This window comes from Amblyomma maculatum, chromosome 10 (assembly GCF_055883805.1).
Source record: "Amblyomma maculatum isolate TAMU_Amacu chromosome 10, ASM5588380v1, whole genome shotgun sequence".
In the NCBI taxonomy this organism is placed as follows: Eukaryota; Metazoa; Arthropoda; class Arachnida; order Ixodida; family Ixodidae; genus Amblyomma; species Amblyomma maculatum.
In genome coordinates, this window is record NC_139353.1 from 10831035 (window position 1) to 10858150 (window position 27116).

Genomic DNA, 27116 nt, shown 5'->3' on the forward strand with positions numbered 1-27116 from the left:
TGTCGCGAGGCACGATTTTGCTGCTCACATTCGCCGTACATAGGTCTCCACTAATTCTTCCTCCTCATATTGTTATTGCTGATGCTGCTACCGTAATCATTATTGGCTTCGTCATCATCTTATCATACTGGAGGCATTGCAGTTCTTAGTTCTTACCATGCAGATGAAAGGGTTGAAGGAGACGGAGGGAAATGCGGACAATTGAATCAATGGCAACGTAATGTCAAATCTCTTCTTAATGAACAGAAACAAATCCTGAAATCAATGAACAAAAATACCAACCTTACAGCCGCTGAACAACAACTGAGATAACAATTGAATTTGAATCCTATCGACGCACCCAATTACTGAGCCTAAATGCGTTTCGATGGAGGCGAAACGAAGTGGCGTCCGTGTGCTGTGCGATGTCAGCGCACGTTAAAGATCCCCAGGTGGTCGAAATTACTCCGTAGCCCTCCACTACGGCTCCTCTTTCTCTCTTTCCACTTTCACTCCCACCTTCCTCCCTTCCCTTACGGCGCGGTTCAGGTGTCCATAGCTACAAGTGTGACAGATACTGCGCCTTTCCCTTCCTGTGAACCAACCATACCATACCATAGCGGCTGCATGCAGCTGTATAATCTGAGAACGTGGCATAGAAAGGCCTTAGGCGCCCAAAACTTAGTATTCTAGATAGTCATCATCTACCGAACCATGTTCACTTTAGAGTAAGGATCTCTCTTATAGTGATTATAATTGCCAGGCTTCAATATATGGTGGTCGCTGTACAGTTATCCTGGCCCAGTGGTACACCGGCCTACTCTTTCGCCTTATTTTTCCGCATGTCTACTTGCGACCTTTCTAACCTAACCATGCCAACCGTGTCAACGTCTACTTCTTACCCTCCACTTACGCCAGTGAAAATATCATGTGGCTTTAAATGGGGAAATTGTTAACATATATCAGGCTGGTCCCTCGATCTCTTTTCTCTAACCACACGGCCTGTAGCAAACGAAAAAAAAAAAAAGGAATATATATATATATATATATATATATATATATATATATATATATATATATATATATATATATATATATATATATATATATATATATATATATATATATATATATATATATATATATATATATATATATATATATATATATATATAAAACAGAAACCACGCCGAAACCAATTGTAAAACAAAGTGCGTACGCCATAAGAGTATCGAACAGGAAACAACACCATTATCAAGTGGATAGGGGCGAGGGCATCGCACGGCTAGCGATCGAAACAAGTATATATATATACAGAGCGTACGTCAAAGAATGAAGCGACGGGGCAAACAGAGCGCTCGCAGAAGAAGCTCGCCCAGCGAAGGCGGACACCTTAGACGCGGCTCGATGTGACGTCTTCCTCGCGTTGCTTCGCCTTCTACAGATGCATACAAGCAAAACAGCCCAAGGGAGCAAACGAATAATCCTAACTGTGCTGCTCATGACCGTCTGTATATTCGGTCTAGAATGTAGGAGCCGCGGCCAATTAAGAACCAAGCTACCCCTGACTGGTTGACTTCGACTGCAGTTCCCTTAATTCTCAAAATTTTTTTCGGGAGATATGGTTGAATGTAACGTTGTCGGGATGGTACGATTCACAAGTTCAGTGGTGTTAAGTGAAAAGCGCCTGTCGTCTCTACCGTGCATTCCGGCTTCCGTATACGCTGTTGGATGATAGTTTTGAGGGATTTCAAGGTTTGCTATTCAGGATGGCCACTGCACGGGTGTCGACCAGTCGAACTGCTCTTGCGCGGAATTCCGCATTTGAGCGGTTAACGCCTTCTCGGCTTTAACAACGCTGCATGGTTTTAGAGAGATCGAGAGTGGCACGAGGAGAAGGAAGAGGGAATTGCGGCGCGAATTATGTCGTTGAACCGTTCTTAGACGGCTCGGTCTTCAGAGGGATACTCCCTGAGCGGGCGACGTGCCGCGCAAACATTTGCGACTCAACAAGAGTTCGCGATGCTCTCCTCCATCATACCCTCGCGGGAGACAGCCTAAAACAAAGCGCTGATGTGCCAAGTATAATGGGACAGTGCCGTACGCACTGCACATTATAAACGAGAGAGAGAGAGATAAAAAAAAAGGGGATAGAAAGAAGCTCCGTTGAAAGGAACTGTCAACGGGGAAGATTTAGGTCTGAGACAAGTGAGCAGCACTTGTATACACACTGTCCAATGCGGTGGGCGTTGGGGGTAGTACATGCTTGTTTCTTTCCGAGATGAGATAAGTTACGCCTGCAGACTGTTTAGTGTGCGTCGTTCCTTGTCCTCGTTGTTATGCGGAGCGATTTGTTCCCCCTTGTCCTCACCCCCATTCTTTTCTTTCTTTACTGTGAGATATTTGCGAAGTCCGGAAGGGTAATGTTCGACGACTGTTCCTCCGTTTATATGTACACACAACACGAACATAATAGGTGGGATGTATACATTCCACTAAGCGGAGCGATCAGTTCGTACTTTTCTCTGTGCCTCAGAATGTGCCCGCCGTCTCGCCGAGTTTGACATGCTACTTCGTTTCTGTGAGTTTCTTATGTGTCACGTCGCGTGACAGCTCGTGTCACAGGGTATATATGTTTACGCATGTATGTATACATGTGCGAGCAATAACATATTTTAACTTCTGCTCTTCATAAAAATACTGATATTTTGTAAATGTACGAAATAAAGAGGAGGATGGGACTGATTGAGAGAGAGAGAGAGAGAGAGAGAGAGAGAGAGAGAGAGAGAGAGAGAGAGAGAGAGAGACGGCGCCGGGTTCCTTTTTTAATAAATAGATAGAGGGAACATGTCTCTGCTTGAGCCTATTTGTACATAAGGTTTTATTTGCAAGCAGGCGCTAAAAAGAATGCATGTGACTATAAGACGTTCTTATATTTTGTATTTGTATTTGTATTTATATTTTGTATTTGCTTCCAAGCAGGAATGGAAAAAAAAAAGAAACTGAAGCAATAGGGAACTCGAAAAAAGAAAGGAAAGACCGAGTTCACTGCTAATTAGCTTCCACGGGCCGTCAAGAAAGAGGGCACTCAATTTTTTTTTCCCTTTCATTTCAGTTTTTCACCATATTTGTTTCAGTTCAGTCGTTCGGTCGTGTCCGACTCTTCGTGACCCTGCGAACCTTATCACACCAAGTTTTCCGATCTCCTATCTTTCGGATATCGCATAGATCTATCTCTAATGCCTCGAGTGTACCATCTAATCATCGCGTTCGCTGCCTAACCCTTCTCCTCTGTCCCTCAATCTTTCTGGTCATCACAGTTTTCCCCACCGACTCATTCATTCGCATCAGATGACTATAGTAGCTGAGCTTTACCTTTAGGATTTCACCTTCCGACGAGCAGTCAGTAGCGACTGATACATGCAATACATCAAAACCTTTTGGGCTTATAGCCAAAATTAGTTGGGGCCTACAATCATACGTACTTGGCAGCAAAAATACTGCAGTAGTAGAATAAAATAGGCAGACAATTAAGGAAAAAAAAAAAAACTGCGAACTATGCATGTTACTATACATAATAAAAAAAATGTTTTTCACAGAATAGTAAGAGTTTATGGATATTTCTGCATGCTTCCAAGTCAAGCGGAATATTATTTCCCATTTTTCACCATATAACTGCATTAAGCGCTGGCCATACACGTTACGCGTTATAGAGAAATTAAAATTAAGGTTGCTTACATTCCTAGTGTTACGAGTTGGCAGAATAAACAGATTGATTGGAAGGCGGTGGTTTTTATAAGTAAAGTTATATATGTACACAGTTATAGGCATCATTAATCGAAATGCTACCATAAATAGAAGTATGTTTTCAGTTCTTCAAAAAGTGGATGGCTTGTCTGGCCCAACTAGAAGGCGTGACGATGCGCAAGGCCCTTTTCTGGCGAAAAATAATAAGATCTAAATGTGTTTTAAAAGTACCGATCCACGAGTCACAACAGTGCACAAAACCAGCTAACATTTCTTTGTTTCATTTATTTGACCATGCTCTTTATCCACCGTAACATATCCTTTTATGCCCTGAGGTAATAAACATCGCAGAATTAATACAGAGTAGTCATTTTTTAACAAATATATACCAACATGTTCTCTACTTTCCAATAATGCGTAGCTAGATCATGCTAATTTTGAACACAAGTTATTAATATGTGTTTTCCGGTTAAGGCTATGATATGACACAACACAAATATATTTAATCGAGTCAACTTAATTCAGTGGGCAGTTGTTGAAATTAATTTTCGAAAAACTGCGCGTCAATGTATTTATAGGCAAGAGAGAAACACTATGCATTTTGTTTTGACGCTATTAAGTGCTAAGCTATATTTCCTATGCTAAACTGTCAGGTTTGTTTATTTATTTTACTTTCAGGCTACATTGTACATTACAGAGAAGAAGGGCAATTCATAATAAAAAAATAACACGAAGCTATAAATTTATACAATAATACAAAACAAAGCATAATAAATCATTTAGTGAACAAAAAACAGTACTTAACTAATTAGCATTGTAATGACTTTTGTAAGCTGAATGAGATCACTGATGCTACTTGATAATGCAGGTAAGGAATTCCATTCTTTACAAGTTCTTGCAAAGTGTGATTGTGACTGATATATGATCAGTTCGTTGTCAACGATGGCTCCTGTATTCTAAACGGTTTTAGCAGAAAAAAATGAAGGTGGTATTCTCAGCGTACATAACGGTTTTAGATGCATGGGTACTTTGTGGTAGGCCATTAACGTACGAAAAGTATAGATGGCGAAAACATATAAAGTTCTTCCTTTAAAGCAATACTGCTCTAATTTCTGCAACAAAACAGAATACGCTACTCTACAAAATGCCTTCTTAAGGTCGAAAAACAAAACTACTGATAAGAAGAGTAGATGACTTGCTGTAGTTCCAGTACCGTAGTGGATGCTGACCACTGGGAGCGAAATCTATGCTGTGAAAGTGTGATGACATTGTTTTGAATTAAATATTATTTTAGCTCTGAAGATATCATTTTTTCGAAAAAAGGTATTTAGAACACCTAAAATCGATATGAGTCGGCAACTGCCAGGGTCGTTTACATTCTCTCCTTTATATACCGAGATGACTTTTGCAATTTTTAGGATATTCATGAAGTCACCCTGTTCCAAGCGTAATTAAGTAATCTTGTCCTTTTCGGTGCTAGAACATCAATATTGTCTTTTTTTAGAATCTTTACTGTTATGCCGCCCCATACAGGAGCTTTAGTAGAAACTAGGGACTATTGTAGCAATTTCTACTTCACTGGTGGCATCATGCAGAAAACTGCTTTGTGCTATACCACCATCTGTAACAATCTTAGCTAATGCTTCCGGGCTATATAGTTGTGCGCCGTTGTTCACAAAGTACCTATTAAATTTTTCAGCTGGTTATTATCAACAAGAACACGAACTGTGATTTGTCGAAGCAGCAGCGCATTAAAGAGCTGCTGTCAAATGATACACAGGCACACTTCCAGGTATACAAAGAGGGAAAAATAACTTATCATTACAGTTCTTCTTTATGAAATGGTTTGGCTTGCGCAGTTTGTTAAAACAGATGCTTGGGCAAGTTGGTAACTCATTTTGACCGGAACAGCGCGCACTAAGACACAGACAAGAAGAGAGACACGACACACACGAGCGCTGACTTTCAACTGGTGTTTATTATTTGGAACGAGGCATATATACACAGTTCCAACAACACAAGGAAAACAACCATCCTTCATAGATTCATAGTCAATTCATGCATGTCACTCTGAAGGAGCACAATAATAACGTGCATAACACAGTAAAAGGGCATCTCGGGATTCATTGTAGAGACTGTGAAAACAAAACTTGCCACCCTGACTTCACTAGCACACAAATTTTAAGTAAACACAGTGACCAATTAACACGCGAAATAATCGAAGCAGCGCACATCGCCTGGTCTAAGGACGCATGCGTCAGTAGCCCCTCTTTATCGATCAGTTCAAAAGAATTGGCATTTTTAGTGAAGGGAAAATGATAATGTTGTTATCGTCCTTGTTCAGTGTGACATGCATGAATTGACTATGAATCTATGGAGGATGGTTGTTTTCCTTGTGTTGTTGGAACTGTGTATATATGCCTCGTTCCAAACAATAAACACCAGTTGAAAGTCAGCGCTCGTGTGTGTCGTGTCTCTCTTCTTGTCTGTGTCTTAGTGCGCGCTGTTCCGGTCAAACGCGCGCGCGTGCGCGCATTCACGCACACACACGCGCGCGCGCATATGTGTGTCGGGTGGCTTTTGCTTAGTGTGGTAGCTTACGACTCTGTGTAATGAGTATGGTATGTGGAACATAACAGAAGCACAGACTAATGAACCAGTGATTAAGTAAGCCATGTACAATGTCACTCTGTGGAGCTCTTCTAGCGGGCGCCGAAGATATTATTGAGCATTGGCAGTGATAGCGCGAAGCCCCGCCTGCGCGCGGCTCTCACTGCTCCTGCGTAATCAGTCCAAGATATCCAAAAGCCGCTGCATTCCTATCTAAACCTCCAATCTCAACTGCGAAGCACAGGTTGGCGGCACCTGTCAACTCGGCAGGTGCTCGGAGGTCGCAGGTCAAGGAACACGCAATTCCAGACCCCTTTGGACCTCTTCATGCAGTGCTTTGGCAATAATAAGAAAAAACAATGTAACTGAAAACGGACCTTTTGTAAGCTAGAAAAGGTTAAACAAAAAAATAACGAAATACGCGTTGTCGCCCTAACCGGCCGATTTTGAAGATTGTAAAAGTCATGCGTTGACAACGAATGTTTTTGCACGACCCTATAGAGGCTACGTTACATTAGCATTCATTCATTACAAGATGGTGACACCTTTTACAATAGAACACCTCGAGTTCGAAGCTACTGGAGGGAATTTTGATCCCGGACAAGCGTTGACGTACGTGAACATAGCCAGATAATTACCTTTTACCGAGAACAACATTGTAACTAGGTCAAATGCTTCAGAACCGTGTCAAAAACGCGACAAAATATTCTGTAGTTGTGTTGTAAACGTCAGAATTTTGTATAGTTCTATAGTACTTGCCAGTAGTATACTTAACCCCCCACCCCCTTTTTTTTTCTGTAGTACTTTTCCGCTGTAACTACAGAAAATTCTTATGATATAGAATTTTTTGTTGTCAAAACAGGTTGATTATCAAAAAACCATGCACAAATTCTGTCGTTACAAAGAAAAATATTCTGCAGTATTTTTCGACGAGGCAGCGATCTTGATGTCCCTCAATCAACCAAGATGCGAGCAATTCTGGAAGTACAGAGTCGTTAATTCTTAACGCAAACAAAGTATGTGCCCGCTCTCTTCACAGCACCGTTGCGCCCGAAATGGTCGCACATCGAAGGACAGTGTTGCTGGCACAGAAGGACCTGGAGGCCATGCTTTGCTTGGCCTACGGCTTGGTCGTACGTACTGGCGCTTTATGGAGAACGACCACCTGCTCGCGTGTTCACCCTAAGAACGGATGAACTTGTACACACGTAAACAATTTAATGGGCACAGGAACGACGGAGGGCAAGAAATTCCGAACTTCAAAACATCGCACTCATTTTCACCTCGTGCCCAGGACGACTAACGCCATGACGTTTCTGGGAATGTGGGACATTCGTCTTTTTCACGATTTTTCGTGTTCCGAGGAACCGGCCGTACTTCGAGAGATGCGTGTTAGTGCCCGAAGGCAGCACCGCTTTTGCCACAGCGGCGGTTATGGAAGGCTTGCGTTTTTTCATCAATTCGACGCCAAATCTTCCGCTTAACTCCCCCCACTTCAAGACGGGCATTAAGTGATGGCCGGGGTTTCTGTCGCACTCTTTAAGAACACACTCCTGAGAAAACCGAGCAAAAATGTTTTACTTGCAATGCGGTCATGTACCTTTTTACATATACGAAATTCAAATTCTGAAGGGGTCGAACAGACGCTACGATGATGATGTGCTGCAAGTGGCAGCGAGCAGTGAACACGACATTGATACAGCGGAGGAAGCGACGGACTGGAGAAAAGGCAAAACAAGAACGAAACAAAATAAAGAAAGAAATAAGGGAAGAAAGAAAGTAAGAAAGAAAAGGTAAGTGGGGAGAGGCTTGCGCAACGACTATCGTGCGAGTGGTCCGAGCCAGGCTTCTAGCTAAGAAAGGAAAGGGGGAGGAAAAGCATGGGTGGCGGTTGACTCGAACACATCTCATTAGCATAAGCGTATGCGCGACGGCCGCGCATCTTCTGGAAGAGAAAGTGTCTCGAGTCGCTCGATGTAAACACAATTTGCTCGGCTGTTATGCAAGCGCGCTCAGTGGGGAAAAATAAGCAACAGGATATGCGCGTGAATAGGACTGCACGCTCATGTCGTACAGGCCAAGCAGATATCGCATCATAGGATCGCTCATGCAGGGTGGCGACAGGATCGAGCCGCGCCCAATATGCATGTGCCGCGTGCTATAGAGCTGAGGTTGTGCGCATGCATCGCCCGCAACCAGACAACAAGGCGCGATCTGTATTCCCAAATGCGGTCGTGCGCTCATCCGTGCAAAAGAAAGTTCACTCAGTTTTTGTCTGGTTTCGTTCGCTGTGTCTTAACCAATTCAGCCAAACGCCCTGTCTTAGCAAGTCCACCCTGCTAAGATAAGACTGGAGAGAATCAATCAATCAATCAATCAATCAATCAATCAATCAATCAATCAATCAATCAATCAATCAATCAATCAATCAATCAATCAATCAATCAATCAATCAAGGCAAATACTATTGGAACGCTGTCAAAGATTTGCGAAAAAGGCTTGGCCGAGATCGATGCAGCCTGACACAGAAACAAGCAGCTTTACGGAGCGTAATGACCCGTACAGCGGAAGCGGAAACGCACCGAAATTTGCTAATAATTTTAATTAGCAAATTTTTGTACGTATCCGCTTCCGCTATGTGCACCGATCGCGCTCCGTAAAGCTTCTTGTGCATTGTGTAGACATGAATTGCAAACTAACTAACTTTATGTATCATTCGATGCATTTGAGGGCTACATGGGGTTCGTTCAAACGCAATATTGTAGCAATTAATCCTTCTACCAGAATATGAAGTATGTATAAATGGGCGGGTCGTAGCCGTAATGTGATTGATACGCTGCTGTATTTTCTTGCTTCGTTGTCTTTGTTCTGCAACGGAGGAGTTCCTAGTTCCGACGGAAAGTCATAAAATACCGCGGTTGCCGTGTTTATGGGAAGATTGAAAACAAGCACGGCGAACCTACTGAAGATCATGTTCAACTGTTGAAACAGGATTTCTGATCTCCACATATTTGGGTCTTTTCTCCGAATCTGCATGCACCCTAGACGCTCAAGAATACTAAATGATTCAAACTAGTATTTCCCTCTGGAGAAAAATTATTTTTAGCTTAAAACGGTTTCGATATAACTACATCCAGTCCAGCACGCGAGAGCACCTCTACCTGCGAGTCATCTTCTATAGGACCCACGTGTCTTTGTGCGTGCAGCATCAAAAAGTGCAAAAATGAACCAGCCTCACCGAGCTCGCAGGTTTTCAATTTGCTGTGCCGTGCCTCCCTCGTATAGGGGCAGCTTCCCAAGCAACCTCTCCTTAATGTATTAAATGCTTTCCACCACCACCTCTTCCCCTTTCTCGTTCGCTGCACTACCGCGTGCGTGTCGTAATGACTCAGAGATGCAAACGCTGCAAGCCTGTCTCATTGCGAAACCACTTTTATCGCACTAGGGCGAAGAGGCTCATTTCATGGAAAGTGGATTAGGCATTCGGCACGTGATATTGCAGGCAGTTCAACAAGCAACAAGTTATAACTGCAACTGCTGTCCATTCGCTATGGGCAATTTTTTTTTTTTATATATGCGATATACGGCAGGAACTAGAAATTCGTCGCGCTATCGTCTTCTTCCTGACACAACTGAAACTTTGTGGGGATGGTTGAGTCACAAACGAGACGTTGGAAGTAGAACACGGAAGAGTGTCGCAATATAATGGGGAGGGGGGGGGGGGACTAAACGTGTAAAAAGGAGTAGGGAGAGGAAAAAGGTGAAGTTAAGGACGAAAGGCACAAAGGCGATGTCTAAGGTGCCCGAATTCGTCGTGTTTCTGAACTAGGATAGAGAATCACGTTACAGTTAAAAAGGTGTTATATGCCACGAAACATCCTCGTGCAGACGCACTAGCCATGTTCTCTACGCCTCGGCACGGTCCCACGCATATATCCCGAAAAAGCAGGACACGGACAGCGGCGGCTGGAGGGGAGTAGGGGTCCTGATAGCGCGCCTCTCGCGTCGCGCGCAGAAGAGATCGATACCGCGCAAAGCCGCCGCACGAGGGAGAAAAATGGTAAGCCGTGCTGTGTTAGTGAGGGAGGGAGTCGAGGATTGCCGAGGAAAAACGGTCCTTGAAACGGCGCCAAGTGGCAGGCAGACATGTGCCGGCCCCGCCCTCTGGGGACGGTGGTGGTCGGTGTACACGCGCACACGGCCGGTGCATGCAGCCGTACCACGGTCGGCCGATCGGCCACCCCCGGCAGGAGAAAGAGGTAAAGGAAGCGGCGACGGGCGGCTCCGTTATAGCAGCGGCATGTTAGAGTTTTTAGGCGGTTACTGGTAGGCAGACGGCGCTTGCTATGTCTTATGATGCCTTTACGCCGATACTTAGCAGACATCTGCAACGCTGATGACAACGCCTTGACACTTAGTGCTCCAGTGTTCATTAAAATTATTTTCACCACCCCCAACATTACATTCTCCACCAATAACACTTCGTCAACCAAGGCACCTTCTCCACCACCACTCCTGCCGCCGTCACCACCACAACCACCACCACCGTCATCATCATCATCATCATCGTGTGCAGGGCTAACTTGCATATGCCTCTGCAGTGATCTGCCTTCGTCGCCGCCTATACCTGCGCCAGTCGCAGCCACCTTCTATAATGGGAAATTTTCTGATCTCACCTGTCTGCCCCGGCTTACCTTCTTTTTTATAGGAGCCTATTGTGAAAGAACCCGAGGTGGTCAAAATTTCCGGAGCCCTTTACTACGACGTTTATCATAGCTTGAGTCGCTTTCGGACGTTACAACCAAATACCAAACCAAACCAAACCAAAGACGAACGAAAACAAAACGGAAGAAAAAGATGTTTCAGGCCGCAGGAACTGGTCGCCTTGTAATTCCCAAGCAGTAAGCACTTTTAACGCCCCGAGCTTCTTGCCCACCAAGTGGTCTATGTTCAATGTTACGTTTTTTTTTTTCCAAACTTGGGTCGGCACACTCGTAGCCACTTGTGGGCTACGAAGACGCGGAAAAAAATGCCGGTCGCGGCCAACATGGTTAGTGGGAGGCGAAATGCTAGAGACGTCCCTGCGTACGTAAAATAACAACGCATCTTTCTCCCTTCCTTGCTTCTGTCCACCCTTCATCCCTTCCCTCGCAGCCCGGTTGAGATGTTCACCGAGAAGCGAGACAGCTGCTGCGCTTTTCCTTTTCTCATTACTATTTTTCGCCAAGTAAAAGCGAGGCGGTCAAAGCCATTTTGCACTTCTTGAAACCAATTTTCGAATTATTGGTGTCACTTTGGGTTAACCGTCGAAAAGTGGTTCGAGCTCGGCAACTTGGTTTCAGTAGCCGAGCGCCTTTTTAGAGCGTTAGCTCTTCCACGTTCATTTGAGTTTCGCGTTATTTACTGAACCTAGTACTCCATGCGTTCGACAGATGACGCCACGTATACTTGTGCACTGTAAAATTCTTGATGTACACTTCATGTTGTTTTACGCTGCATCGTCGTTGACGACGATGTTTGCTGAACAGTGCGAGATGAAACAACATGAAAATGAAGATGTTCATCAAGTTGCTTGTTGCAGATGGAATTTGATGAAAATCTTCATAGAGTTTGTTTCATATTTTTTTTTTTTTTCATATCTCGCTGCACATTGAACAGTTGTATTCATAAAGTTCCATCTACGCCGCTCCTTCATTTAACCTGAGTAAATACGCCATACACATACGTCATCTCATAAAGACAGAGACCGCAGCGGTGCCAGTCAGGCCATCTGCCAAGTTACGTTTCGTGTGCATAATTTGCGCGGATACTGCGAAGGGTATTCACCTGCGTCATAGCGGTACGGGTCGTTTTGTGTCGTGGCGAAGTAATGGCAGTAAGTTACCGACAGCCAAAAGGAAGCAGAAAGAACACGGGCATGTCGACTGGCGCTGTAGTGTGGTCGATGAGAGAGGAGACCAGAAAGATAAAGTTGATGAAAACAAAGAGACGCATTCCCTTGTACACACACACACACACACACACACACACACACACACACACACACACACACACACACACACACACACACACACACACACACACACACACACACACACACACACACACACACACACACACACACACACACACACACACACACACACACACACACACACACACACACACACACACACACACACACACACACACACACACACACACACACACACACACACACACACACACACACACACACACACACACACACACACACACACACACACACACACACACACACACACACACACACACACACACACACACACACACACACACACACACACACACACACACACACACACACACACACACACACACACACACACACACACACACACACACACACACACACACACACACACGCACGCACGCACGCACGCACGCACGCACACACACACACACACACACACACACACACACACACACACACACACACACAAGACATTCTTTAGGTAATGGGCATACTGTATTCTTTTCGGCAAATCAGATCGTGGTCAATTAAAATATTATTTACCTCAATTTATCGCATAAAATGTTTTTCTTGTTCAGCCTAAGCCCTCCTTGATTGTCCGGCTGGGGAGCAAGGTAATGGAGTCATCGAATGTGATCAAATATTTGCCGCCAATAGAAACTTGTAAGATGTATCCTGGACTTTGCATTGATAGATATTATTTATTAAATTATGCATACATACTCAGCATTAAAGACAAATCTTGGACGCAGTGAAAAGAAAGGGCATCACAAGAATAGTTCCAATTGATGCTCACACCGCAAACTAGTGACGAACCATCTGCGTAAAAACAAACCAGAAACTCAAGCAAGGAAAAGCAACACTCAACATGCCTAGCCATCAGTGTTTACGTATAAAGGGAAAGTATCATTTTCTCATTGCATTTATCACTTCATTCTGAAATTGCCCAGCTCTTTACCCAGTTCACAAAATACCGGTGGCACTCTTACCATTTTCACGTTATTTTCAAGACATTGCAGTTCAGTGGATTTTTTCTTACTTTTTGCTAATTTTCTTCGTTGGGCTTGATGCGATTGTCATTGTTTCGTATGACCTTTGGATGTCGCGTACATTTACCTAAATCTGTTTAGTGCTGCCTAATGAGCAGCGTTTTTTCATAAGGATAGCAAGGTCATCGCGCATATAAAATAAAATAAAACACCTAGCTTCCTAGAACGGTTGGACCCTGGACTTAAGCGGGAAGTGGATGCTTGAATGAGTTGTGCAAGCATTATTTACTTATCGAGCGAGTCATCAAAGGGGCAGATAAAAACAAACAACAAAAAAAGAAACATTTCATGTACCTAACTCTGTATCTGTAAAGGTCATTTCTCAGGCATTAATTTTATTTGCGGAGCCCTGACACTACCCTTGAATTCAGCTGTGGGGTTCCTTCTCTAAAAGCAAGTAATATAAAACTATGGACCATCAATAATTAACTTGTGAATACGATAGGCTCAAATACGAAGCATCATCACCGCCTTGTAAAAGTGCTCACAGCCGACGTACCTTGTCTTCAGTGTAAATATTCGTAGACGTATTGCAGCTGCTCTAATGGAGAAACATTTGCCATTTGAACCAACAGGTCGCCCCTTTTGCTATTCGAATGCGAGACCATTTTGTTGAGCGACGTAAGTGACATCACGAATGCTGGAAACACACACACACACACAAAAAAAAAAACAATGAAGAAAAAAAACGAAAAAAAAAAAAGACGGGAGGGGTAAGAGAATACAAGCCGAAAGAAAATAAGACAAGGCCCTAAAAGGTTGATACAGGGAACGCGACCTTGCGACTCCCGAAAGGGGAACAAGTGTCGCTCTTAAAAGGCGATGAGCCGCGGGGCCCTTGAAAGACATTGGCCATCAGACGTACGCTAGCTCTGCCCCTCCGGGATCACAAAAACACTGGTGTGCGCGCGAAATGGAATAGCGACATAGATCGAAAAAAAAAAAGAGAGAAAAGAAGGGGGAGAGGAGATATCCCGAAACGCTATAGGCCCATTATAAAGAGCTCTGTCAGCGTCACATGAAGGCACTCGCAGGGAATAACAGCGGAAGAAAAGCAGTAACGGAAGCCTTTCAGATGGCTGTTTTAGAGGGTAGACGTAAAGGTCCTCGCCCAGTAATGCAACACAGATAAAGTTCCAAAGTGTATGAAATAAAGTAAATGTACGAAATGCGGAAAGCGGTGTACAGGGAATGCATTTCCGGACATGGCGGTGGCGCGCTAAAGAAAATGCAAGGGCCGGGAGCTACAGGTGCTTGATGTCATGCCATGGAGGCACTCGAGAACAAGGAGCCTATATAGCCACGACAGCGCGGAAGGTATGATGATCGACAAAGGCAGGGGAGAGGGGGCAGTATAAAACGTGAGCGGATGGATAAAGCCCTTATTGCTGCGGCACGGATAGCTCTCGGCCGCTGTCAAGGTTGCGTCCGGCTCAGGCAGGATTCCGGCCGAATATATGGATACACATGACTACCTTTGGCTACTCCGCAAGGCAATCAGCATTGAATCTCGCAAGAAGATCGACACCAGATCACATCCGCTCGGTTGGTGTGTTAAAGAATCAGACAACGTAAAAGAACAAATTATGCTAGAAGAATTAGCAAATGTATATCCCCGGCAAAAAGCATACATTTGGATAAGCAGCTTCAAAGCTGACCTATTAAGTTCTATGGCAAAACGTCGGGATACAGAACTAGAACCTATAAGATAGGGTTTGCCCCAGGGTTCTGATCCTTTGCTATTTAACTTAATTATGACCCGTTCTGCAGAGGCGCAAGGACAAGACACTTTAGCCCGGTTTGCCATCTGCGCGGTTGAAGTCACCATACCGGTAGAAGCGCTGTATTACCGAAATGAAGAGGGTGCGCAGACCGCTGTGGCCTTCAGCCTTATGATTACTGCATAGACGCCTTGAGACTAGAGGTCTCCCCAGGGAAGACACATATCCTCAGCACAAATGAAAAGGATGTCACCAAAACGCAAAAAAAAAAAAAAAGAAGAAAGCAGATCACCGTGTATAACATATAAAAACTTCAGGACGCTAACGCATGCTAGGCGTCAGCATGCTGATCTTTAAGCGAACTCGTTTGTATAGTGTTAGTAGTTTTTAATTACAAAGATGCTACATGGACTTACAAGATGGTCATGCAAGGTTCTCGAGGCCTGCCGGATTAAGCCAAGGGATTACGCTGAACGCAGTCAAAAGGCGGGCATGATTACATGTATATGTGCAACAGGCCGATAATTGGTGTTAACAGGATATTACCTATATGAAACGTTGACGTGTTTCTGACGGGCGGCAGTGAAAGGATGATCTAGCGTGGATTGTTCCTCGACTGTTGAGGATAACGCGACAGGGTCAGAAGGGGTAGAGTAAGATACTTGAAGCGGAGACAAAACGCAAGAATAGTTCGATAGTTCGCACTAGTTCCCCGCCACTGACTGCTAAAAGTTTGGCTTAATGACACCGATGTGCCTACGATGCGTGAGGATTGCTGCCAGTATGCTTGGGGCCCGTTGCTCGAAGCAGGATTCTGAACACATCCCTTTTTGTTAGACAGCCTTCGAGCGCGCCAGCAAAAAGCGGTATCGAACTCGCTCGCAGGACCTCGTCCGCTCTCGGCCTCTCCAATGACGACCGCAATGTCATTTACGCATTTAGCGATGAGTTCGCACAATGCAGCAACAAATACATTACTACAATTCTGAAAGTCAGAAGAGGTGGTGGCTATGTTTATGTATAAGTGGTGCTAGCCTTATCGGGTGTACTGAATGACGACTCCTCTACCACTGTTCCAAAGCCAACATCCTTTAAAGAAAACGTTCAGAATATTTGCCGCTGCGCGCCACTGAACCTTCAGGCTTTATCAGGGAATATAACGCATGAGACGCCGTGCAAAATAATCTTCATTCTCCTCGGGCTGCTCTAGGAGTGTTTCACACTCGTCACTAAAACGCGGTTACACGAGTATGAGGTTCAGAAGTGCAAGATGCCGGGCTAGTTGGTACTGCATAATGAAATAAAACAGCGCAAGGAACGGGACGAAACACGAAGGAAAGGAAACAAAGACACAGGCGCTGACTAACAACTGAAATTTTATTCCGATGCAGGACACATATATAAGGTACATATATAGGTACACATATATAAGGTTGTACCTTATATATGTGTCCTGCATCGGAATAAAATTTCAGTTGTTAGTCAGCGCCTGTGTCTTTGTCTCTTTTCCTTCGTGTTTCGTCCCGTTTCTTGCGCTGTTTTATTTCATTACGAGTATGAGATTACACTCATCACCCACGACACCACAGTTGGTGAGCAGAGATGAGGTGGCACGGTGCATCTTGGCCAGTAATATCGACCTGAAGGTGGAATTTGTGCTCGTATGATACAAGATAGCTCTCTCCCTCTCTCTCCCAAGATAAGCCTCGTGTAACGGGAGGGAGGCGCATTCGAGTACTGCAACGCGAAATGAGCACAGGTGGAAGCAAATTGCCTTTACCAGACCAGAGGCAGAATTTATCCTCAGAATTCCCGCGTTGCAGGACTTTGTAGACCTAGAGTCAGGCAGAATCAAATCGTGTTAGGGTTCGAAGAAAGAAAGATGTTCATCTGACTTTGAAATGATAAAAAATTCAGCCGGATTCAGGGCCACTACTTTTAAGCTGAAAAAACCCAAAGATTTCAAAGTCAGTAGTCACAAATGCGGCGCAGCATGGCTGCTGATTGTTGCTAACAGGGCCATTGATCTAAACTTGCAGGCGGTCACCGTATGCACTGCTTAGATATATGTTAAAGTATACTTGCATCACGTCATCGATCGTTTGAGCGCTGGCCTGTCAAGGCCATTGTAAGGGTATGAAGGATCTTGCTGACGCCTGTTAACCGTGCAAGACCAACCTACTATGCAGAGAATGGGAAGGGCAGCAGAGAAGCGTATTTGCATCCAAGCTGGCAGTGAAGGGAACAGAGCGGAATCTGTTTGGGCCTCCCCAATACAGACTGATTGTAGAAGCGGCCTTTAAAAGGCCCGCAGACCAATCGAAAGGGAACGAGCTTTACGTCCTTGCTGAGAGCAGCTTGGCGTGGAACAAGCAGCGCTGTTTTCAGGTTTGTCTCTCCAAGGTGCGCCTATTTTCATCCGAAGGCTCTATATTTACCATCGAACCAAGCGGATAATGGGCCCTCCCGCTCTCATTCACTTTGTTTGAGAAATATTTCCAATCAATCAATCAATCAATCAATCAATCAATCAATCAATCAATCAATCAATCAATCGATCAATCAATCAATCAATCAATCAATCAATCAATCAATCAACCAACCAACCATGCGCTGGTCGATCTAAGCACACAGATCTTGTTACTATAAGCTAGGCAGCCAGTGTTACACGTTCATTTTACGCGGATTTTTCATTATACATTCATAAAAGTAATAAAATTCCAACAGAGAGAAAAAAAAAAAAAAAAAACTCGCAGACAAGGAAAGAAACACAGTTTCCTATTTAGCAAAAAGAAGCCGTGTAAAAACCCAAGTTTACCACCATTTCCTCATATCTTTCATGAGTAAATTTAGCGCGCGATTTTACACAACACAGCGCTTCACTGAGTTTATGAACGTATTGGTTTGAATATGCCACAGTTTGCTCTCTTTTCTTGACAAGAAAGGTGTGTTGCATGATGCGAGTGCTACAATTTTCCCCTCTGAATGCGCAAAAGTTTAACAGGGTATTTGCAGTGTCTTGGGGTTTCCTCTTGGGAAAGGACTAATCGAACCAACGTGTTTCGAAGCGCACGCACTGGAGGTCTTGGTTTATGCTACTTATTTGTAGAGCAGTTAAAGAACCGCTTTTTTTTCTTTAAGGATGCCAACGACCCGTTTTGCATGCTGTTATTCAGCTGAGACTGGGCAGAGCTCTACCTGAATTTGTTGTTACATCCCATTGTATTCTAGGAACTATTCGTGGTTATTTGAAAGGAGTTGTCTAAGCTTGTCATTTCCTTCATACATGATTTTCCTCAGATTATCTTGGTCATGTGACACGAAAAAAACTCAGCAGAGATAAGTGTGACTGACTACACAGCGGAACTTTGCCGGTTAAAGCGTAGTTGTAAGAGAAAACAATTTTTGTGCCTTGTGGAGTCCATTGTCTACTATAAAAAAATATATATATGAAACCATTGATCATATTTTCTTGGATTGCTGGGATGCAGTTTTCTTCTGGGACATCCGCCACATGATTGTTAAGAAAGATTTCGCGCTTAACCTTCATAGTATCAGGTATCTCCCGAAAGAAAACGAGGACGGTACGTATTCCTTATGACTGTATAATGCGTTGGGCCTGCATAGTATGTGGAAAAGTAGGATGGCAGTGCCTCACGCAGATCTTGACTCATGGCCTCATGAGTCAAGATTCCATGCAACATTAACATAACTGAAAGAAGTTGTCCTGTTACGACAGTTAAATGTGGTTTAAGGTTCTTGCGTAAATATTTTATTTCATATATAAAGAGCATCTGTGGCTCAAAGAAAAAGAAACGCTAGGCTATTAACCCCCTGTACCCGGTTTCGAACCCGGCCGGTTCCGATCAACTTCAGTGTTACTTTTTATATTTTTTAGTGTGAAAACACTACAAGAGGTCATGATTAGTCATTAGTCAGTCATAGGCTCCATCACTCTCTCAGCTGGCTGGCGAACACGAAAGACCTGTCGGGGAGGCTCGTGAGTTTCAGTCACTGTACCGAACTTAGTTTGAATCGCTCGTGCGACGCTACGTGGTTGTGACCTCATGAAACAGCTTAGCCAATCGGAACGACTGCGCAAACAAGGTCGGATAAGGTTTTTTGTTGGTGGCGGCGGGCATATGAGTGTGTTCCGCTGGTAAGTTCTTTCACTAACTTTGAGACGGACGAGGTAAGCAAGATTGGCCAGTAAGAGGAGAAATATCCGCCGCATCTTTCTGGGGGTTTAAAACAGGCACCAATACTTCCTAAATCTTATTAAAGAAGTTTAGCAAGTCTCTCTAACTATACTGCCTGGAACATTCCTGAAGTATTTATTGAACACATCATCCGGGACCAGTAACACATAGCCGCAATAACAATCTAACAAAAGAAGTATAGTAACTCCCCCATTGTGAACACAGTGTCCATGACACTCGTGCACAAGTTCAATCAGGACTGGGCCGAGAGCTGCGTCAGAAATAAACTCACTGCCATGTGCTACACTCTCGGCCTCGAGGTACGCGTCCAAGAAAAGGTAGGCTTGTAATGACAGAGGACGACTCCGAAATCTCTTGTATACTTTTAAAGTGGGAAAGCAACACTATCGCTCACTGTTAACGCCATCTGGATGGGCCTGCTTTGCTACAATGTCAGTATGGAAACGAACAGCACATATCACGTTGAACATTAAAGAAAACAAGTCTACCCAGACAGAACCCCGCATCAACTATCACAAAAAGGTACCATTCTATCAACGCCAATTCGTGCGCTCTTGTATCAAAAGCTTCGCGGCGTTTGCGCATCACGTGACGGTGTAGTCACGGTGGGGAATGGGGACCAGAACTAAGAAATTACAGGCATGGCAGCTACATTAGCGAAATATGTCGAACATGTCGCGCTTTTAATGCATACACTTTTTCCGAAGTGTGTTCCTTACAGCTACCCATGGAAGTCGTTTACCCTACCATTGTATTGGACGGCTCGCTTTTTGTGCATTGTTTACTTACATTGAATACCATATTCTGCTTTTCTTTGCGACGCATTTATTGAGCCCAGTTATCACACGCCATGAACACACGATGTTTCTGCTTATTTAGGCATGCTTATTTAAGTACACTTTCTAGACTATACATAAGCGCGATTGCATCAAATGCTGCATGGACCTAGACATCCTTGATCTGGAATTTACCCAAGAGCCAAGGAAGAAAGTTCATTTTTTTCCTTGGTAGCCAGTTCTTGTCCGCCTTCTAGAATGCAGATGCATATTTTGCGCAGAACAAGCATAGGTCACACAAGAGATCGTTAAAACGATCACACGAGTGTGTTCTTGTAACGCACAGAGTAAAGTTAGCGCATTTTGAAGCGGACACGCGAAATGCACCCCAGCAACACCCGGTGGGAGCTACACCGGAAAACGACAGACTAAAACGAGAAACAGAAAAGGAGGCAGTAACTATAGGGGCTCTCGAAAGGGACATCTGAAGAAAATACTCGACGCCTCAGGGCAAGGAAGCAGCTACGAGATTTCTGCTGCCCGCCCACTCTGCAAGGAAACTCTCCTGGCTTTTCGGTGTTTGTTCTCATGCCTATTGCGTTTACTTAGTTTTCAAGGCTGGCCATGACTGCAGAGAAGCTATGTGAAGGAAAAGAAGGAAGTGCCTTTGCAGCAAGCCGAAAATGGCCAGACACAATGAGCCGTGCTGCGGTACACGTAGAAACTGGATTGAGGCCGGGACTTGGCAATGTGCGAGGCAGTGTTAAAGGATGTCTCTGCTGCTGCTGGACGAGGCCCCCGCACCCTGACATCGCCATGCGCATGCGCGTTGAGGAGTGAAGCTGCAGCTATGATGGGATACAGAAAGGAAGAGCTCAGACGCCGCGCACGAACAGCCTTCTGTTGAAATAGACTCCTTTTGAGAATTCCACTTTTGTAAAAAGCGTTTCGAGAAGCTTTAATATGAGACCGCTACATCATTTGAGAAGTAAAAAATCCTTCGTTCTAACACCTGAGAAAAATAAAATTTACAAACGGTCAGTGCGTTCATGTTGCGGCTGATGCGTTAGCGACAGAATATGCCTGCCGTTTCCGTCTCCTGTACAAAACTTCAACAGCTGGCCAATCGAGTTGCGTCTTTGAATTTTCCTTCATCTGAAGGAAGGTCGCCCCGCCGTGGTGATGCAGTGGTATAGGCGCTCGACTACTGTGCCCAATGATGCGGGATCGAATCCAGGCCGCGGCGGTCGCTTTTTGATGGAGGCGAAAAGCAAGGCGTCCGCGTGATGTTCGATGTCAGCGTGCGTTAAAGAACATCAGGTGGTCGAAATTTCCAGAGCCCTTCACAACGGCATTTCTCATAGCCTGAGTCGCTTTGGGACGTTAAATCCCATAAACCAAACAAACCGAACCAAGCTGCGCTAGTTTTATTCTGTCTGTTGTGTTCGAGGCATCCATGATTTGATTTGGTTCGGTGGATCTTTCCTCTTGTTATAGTTTTTTTTTTTTTGTGTTCTCTTTATCTTACAGTCTACACTTCTAATGGCCACTCCGTATTTATATCCACGAAATTATCGTCCATTGTTTGGGCATTCAAATTCAATTTATTTTCCTTGTGTGCAAGCAAGGAGCAGCCACAAAAAGTTACCGTTCGCGGCAGCTTGACGAGGTGGCTACCCCTACAAGTGATGACAGCAGCGGCGCTCGTACATCGAGGAGTACATATTTTAAACACTTCAGCTCACAATGATATACATATTTTGCTTTGCATACACTGCACGGTTAACAAAATCAACCACACGATTGTTATATACAGACATGATAAAGAAAGAAAGAGTCGAGAGTAGGAAAACACAAAATTGTACACAAACACCAAATCAACAGTCAGGCACGAGAGACATCGGGGAAACACTAGAATACAATCATAATCAAACAAAAACACTTCGAAGGCCTTTCTTTGACATACAAGTGATATTAATTTTTCGGTGATCAAAATTATTTAACATTGATGGAAGCGTATATGTCAAGAACTGCAGGGAATAGTTGTTTCGGGGTGTAGAAACATGCCAGTACTAGGGTTGGCGGGTATTATACAGAAATGAGTTTGGCGTGAGTTTTGAGAGATCACGGATTATTTCCTTTAGTGGCCATGAGATACGAGTCGGCTAAATGATGCTTATACAAATTATCCATTCTAACTGGTTTTAAACGGTCGAACAACTCTGCAGAGGGATAGTCGAAGGGAACATTTGCAATTATCCTTAATGCCTTTTTCTGCAGAATGAGTAACTTGTTGATATTTGTTCTGGTTGTTGTCCGCCAAACCAACAGTCCGTAATTTATTTTGGACAGAATTAAAGAATTATATATCAACAGTTTTACTCGTTCTGGGTTCTGGTAATATATATCTATTTTTATTAGGTAGACCAATTATCCTGCACAATGTTTTATGTAGTTCATTGATATGGGAGTCCCAACTCAGACTGCAGGAGAAGTGGACACCGAGTGTTTTTATGCATTCAACAATGTCAATGGAAATTTCACCATAAGCTATTTTGGGCAAGGTAACAGTTTTGTTCTTCGGCCGGAATAGTACCGCTTTTGTCTTTGCAGTGTTCACTAGTAGCGAGTTGTGATCCATCCAGTCTAAAATTAGTTTTAAGATCTTATTAGTGGTTTTTCGATGTTCTCTGTTTTATAGCCGACAATTAAAAGTCTTGTGTCATCAGCGTAGCATACGAGAGTGGCATGAGGATCAGATATAATATCTTGCAAATCATTGACATATAGGGAGAACAACAGTGGTCCCAAGACACTTCCCTGTGGTAAAAGCCAAATATCTGTTCTGCAGTGAAGTATTAAAATACGATATTTTCCCTCTTATTGCTAACTCGTTAACCTGCTTCTTCACACTACTTTTTTTCCGTTCTTTAGCAAATGTAGACTACATGATCTCACAATCCTTTGGCTACTGCATCGCACATTTATAGCTTCCACATTCTGCATGATGGTAGGGTGGGGGCACAGTATGAGCCCCATTTAATGTTTAGTCTGCCCATTCGGGCTCTTCCAAGTCTTGCCCTGGTTCTTGATTTTGCATAAGGCATTCATGACCTATAATTTATACCGTTTGATGAATTGTATTATCAACTGTCCATGAGTGCTGTTCTTAGTACCTCTGCTTGGTGTCCAGCCCGCTTATTACCTGCCTTAGAATTGACGTCTACCATCGATACAGCCTACTGTGTCTTTAATCATGGCCGATTATACGCTCTCGCTAAAATTTCCACTGCCTGGTCATCATGACTGGGCGCGTAGGCCTTTACCACATTTAATTCGTACCTCTTATTAAGCTCATTGCGATGCCTGCCACCCTCTCGTTAATACTTAAATCTCTTCTATGTTTCCAGCTATATGCTTATTGACCAAGAATCCAAAACCTAGCTCTCGTCTCTTTGCTAAAACACAATAGCATAGTACTTGCCAGTTAGCATTATAAACGCCTCTTTCATCGTCCTAACCCATGCAATGACATCCCACTGAATACCCGTTAGCACTTTGGACAGCACTGCTCACCTAGCCTCACTAAACCAGGTTTAAGTGTTAAACACTGCTAGATTCAGTTTCCAATAGCGGGCAGTCCGGAGCAATAAATTCATCGCACCCTCCTCTGCGTCGCAGGTCTGACCGTCACTGTAGTCAATTGCTCCGCAGCCGCTGAGGACTGAGAGCCAAGAGTTAATCGGTATAAGCTCTCAGGTGGTGGTCAATTACTTTACACAATGGTCGCCAAAGGCTTTCGAAGGATTGTGTTGCCGACTGTTGTCACCAGGATTAGCCGCACCCCAGACCTAGTTATACGGTTCCATTGACGCACATCCTTTTTTTCAATACGGTGAGGAAGTATGCGACAGTGAGGTTCAAGCCGCAGTCCTCCTGCATGCAGGGCAGATGCTCTAAGTCTATACGTCATGACTGCCCGATTTGGTATAGAGTGTTCGCATGTAAAGAGCGAACTGCAGCCATCATATTAGGTATTCGTGACCACAAACGATTACAAATCTCAATTTTTCAAGCTGGCTGCCAGATGAGATCCGGTGCCATGACTGTTGAACAAACCAATAATTTTAGTAATTGCAATACTTCCCGAATTATGGTTGTCGCAAAGATAAAAATAACATCCTAAAAAAGCGTAACAGCGCTGCCAAAGTTAAAAAAATATATATATTATTATAAATCAATGTTTCTGTAACTTGGCTTGCACGCACGCGTTCCAATGATTCACAAGGGTATTGGCAGTGCGATGAGGCAAAAATATTTCCCATCGGACATGTGATATTTCCTAAGGCTTCGCTTCCGAATATGTTATTTTTAATACTTCTTTAGCGCTGTCATCTAAGCCGCAGTTTCGTGTACTTGGTGCGTGGTCAGCCGGTCGCGAAAGGCAATCTGTACAAAAGACGGCGTGTGGAAACCCTCTGCGCGCTCTGGCAACCGAGACAGCTCTGTACGCGTGGGCGGATGTGTCGACGACGCTTCGCTGGTGCCGCGCCGTGCAACGACCCAATCGGAGAGAGGGAGGAAGAACAGAGACCATAACTTCCGTTGTGGACGCAGTTGCGTGCAACGCGGTCGAATGTGCGAAGCGCGAGGAGCTAGTCCAATCAGGGGCCGAGCTCAGGCGTGTGCGATGGAAAATCCCCGTTTGCAGTCCGCAGCATTTAAGCGGCATTCAGCGTACTAATCTTTTTTAGTCGATATTTATTGCCTCAGGGCATCAATAGGGTATGAGATGAAGGATGAATAAATGATTAACAATATGAGAATATCATAAGTGCTCACTTTGGAACCATGCGCTGTCTTTTCAGCCAAGTGGTATGCTTAATGCCACACTCAAACCGTGCTGTAATGTCTTTTTTTTTTTTCTTCCGACTTTTAACCTCGATATTTGGTAAATACTTGAAGAATTCAACTGTAGTCCGCATGTATGGAACTGCGAATACTTCCTGTGTGTTCTATTGTCAGGAAGCAAATCGAATGTTTCATTGTCTGACCTCCCCCTTTTACTAAGCATATAAGCGTTGTGAATTCGTTTGCATTACAAATTGGCATTTAATCTCACGACTATTTCCAAACCATATCGAAGAGGTAAACCACCAGATGGGTCTAGTGAATTTTGTACATGATCATTACGGGCAATCTGTCTAAGAGGTCAAGCTAACACAGTGTCTGTCTTTACAAATTACTGCGCTCTGTAAATATCTTTACTTCTTGAAAGAGAGACTCAATAACAGCAGTTATGTGAAGAGCGATCCCCTAGATCACTCTTGCCTTGTTAGCATCAATGACCACTAGAAATAAAAAGGATATATCTTCTCTTATAGTTGGTGTTAAGTTACGGTGCAGTAGCATTCATGGGAATGCTGGAGATTATTTAGGATGTGTGGGTTGCTTTTTGTCAACGAAGTTAAGAGCTGGCTCTGTATCTCGTTGGTACGTGTTCCTGACTTGACGCATGCTTATTAAACGCAGTTTCTTATTCTAAAGGTCGTGAACAAACTAGTTTGCAACAAAAAGAAAAAAAAAAAGAAAACAAAGACATGTTCAGCACGAACCAAGACTGCTTTTTAACACTGCCAATTAAAGGAGTACATATCGATCTGTGTTCGGTCCACTTCTCTACTCACTTCTGGTTAACGATAATTCGGCTGCTGTCAAGAGCTCATAATTTCTTCTCTGTGCTGATTACATGCATATTAACAGCAATACCCAGTTCCCAGTACTTGTGTGGTACTATCATCAAGGCTGCGCCTTGGGCACCAATCTTTATGCTCGCCAAAGGAAGAAGGGATCAATGATGTCAGTTTATAAACACACACACACACACACACACACACACACACACACACACACACACACACACACACACACACACACACACACACACACACACACACACACACACACACACACACACACACACACACACACACACACACACACACACACACACACACACACACACACACACACACACACACACACACACACACACACACACACACACACACACACACACACACACACACACACACACACACACACACACACACACACACACACACACACACACACACACACACACACACACACACACACACACACACACACACACACACACACACACACACACACACATCAAGTCATGTTTCGGTGGTTTGAGATGGCACGTTCACGGAATCAATCAACAAGCTCAGTGTTATTCTTGATGTCGACTGATTGTTTAAGGTAACCCCAATGTAGAAACACCTCCAAAAACATACATTGGACCAGAACGGTTCCCAATTTATTTATCTATTCTGTACTGCAGACCTGAGCCCAAATAGCAGGAGATGCATTCAAGACAAGAAATAAGTTGAGAGCAATTGTTTACAAACACGCAAAAAAAAAAAAGTTGCTTTCGAATGAGGCATATGGAGCCAGCAGAACTTATACAATGGTTATGACACTGGGAATTTCACAGAGTGGGTAGAAAAACGCAATGAAAGAGAGTACAAGTTACAAGCAGGTTAAGGTAAAAAAAATTGTTGTGGTTTAGCCCTGGTTGACCCTAGTTGAATTGCGAAAGCAGCGGCGGAAGCTTCTTTTGCCTGCTACATTATTCCCTATCGCGCCCTATCAGTGTAAGGTACAACATTATTAGGGACACTTCAGCTCCTCCTTTAAAGGTATGACGCGAGAGCGTAAGCTAAGAGCCCACACATAAAGTCACGCTTCAACCGAGCCGTATGGACGTGCCTGCGTGTCGTAAGGGTAACGAGAATGCAGACGGTTCTGGCAGGCAGATTCCGATATCAGCCTCCCATATGAAAGGAGCGACCCGAGTTGGCAGCTCCTGCCCGTGGCACAGGAGTAACGTGAATTCAAATGTCACGGCAGGCTGATTTTTTATGAGGACACCGTAGCTACGCCTTTTCACGGCGTAGCTGCGGCCACCCGAG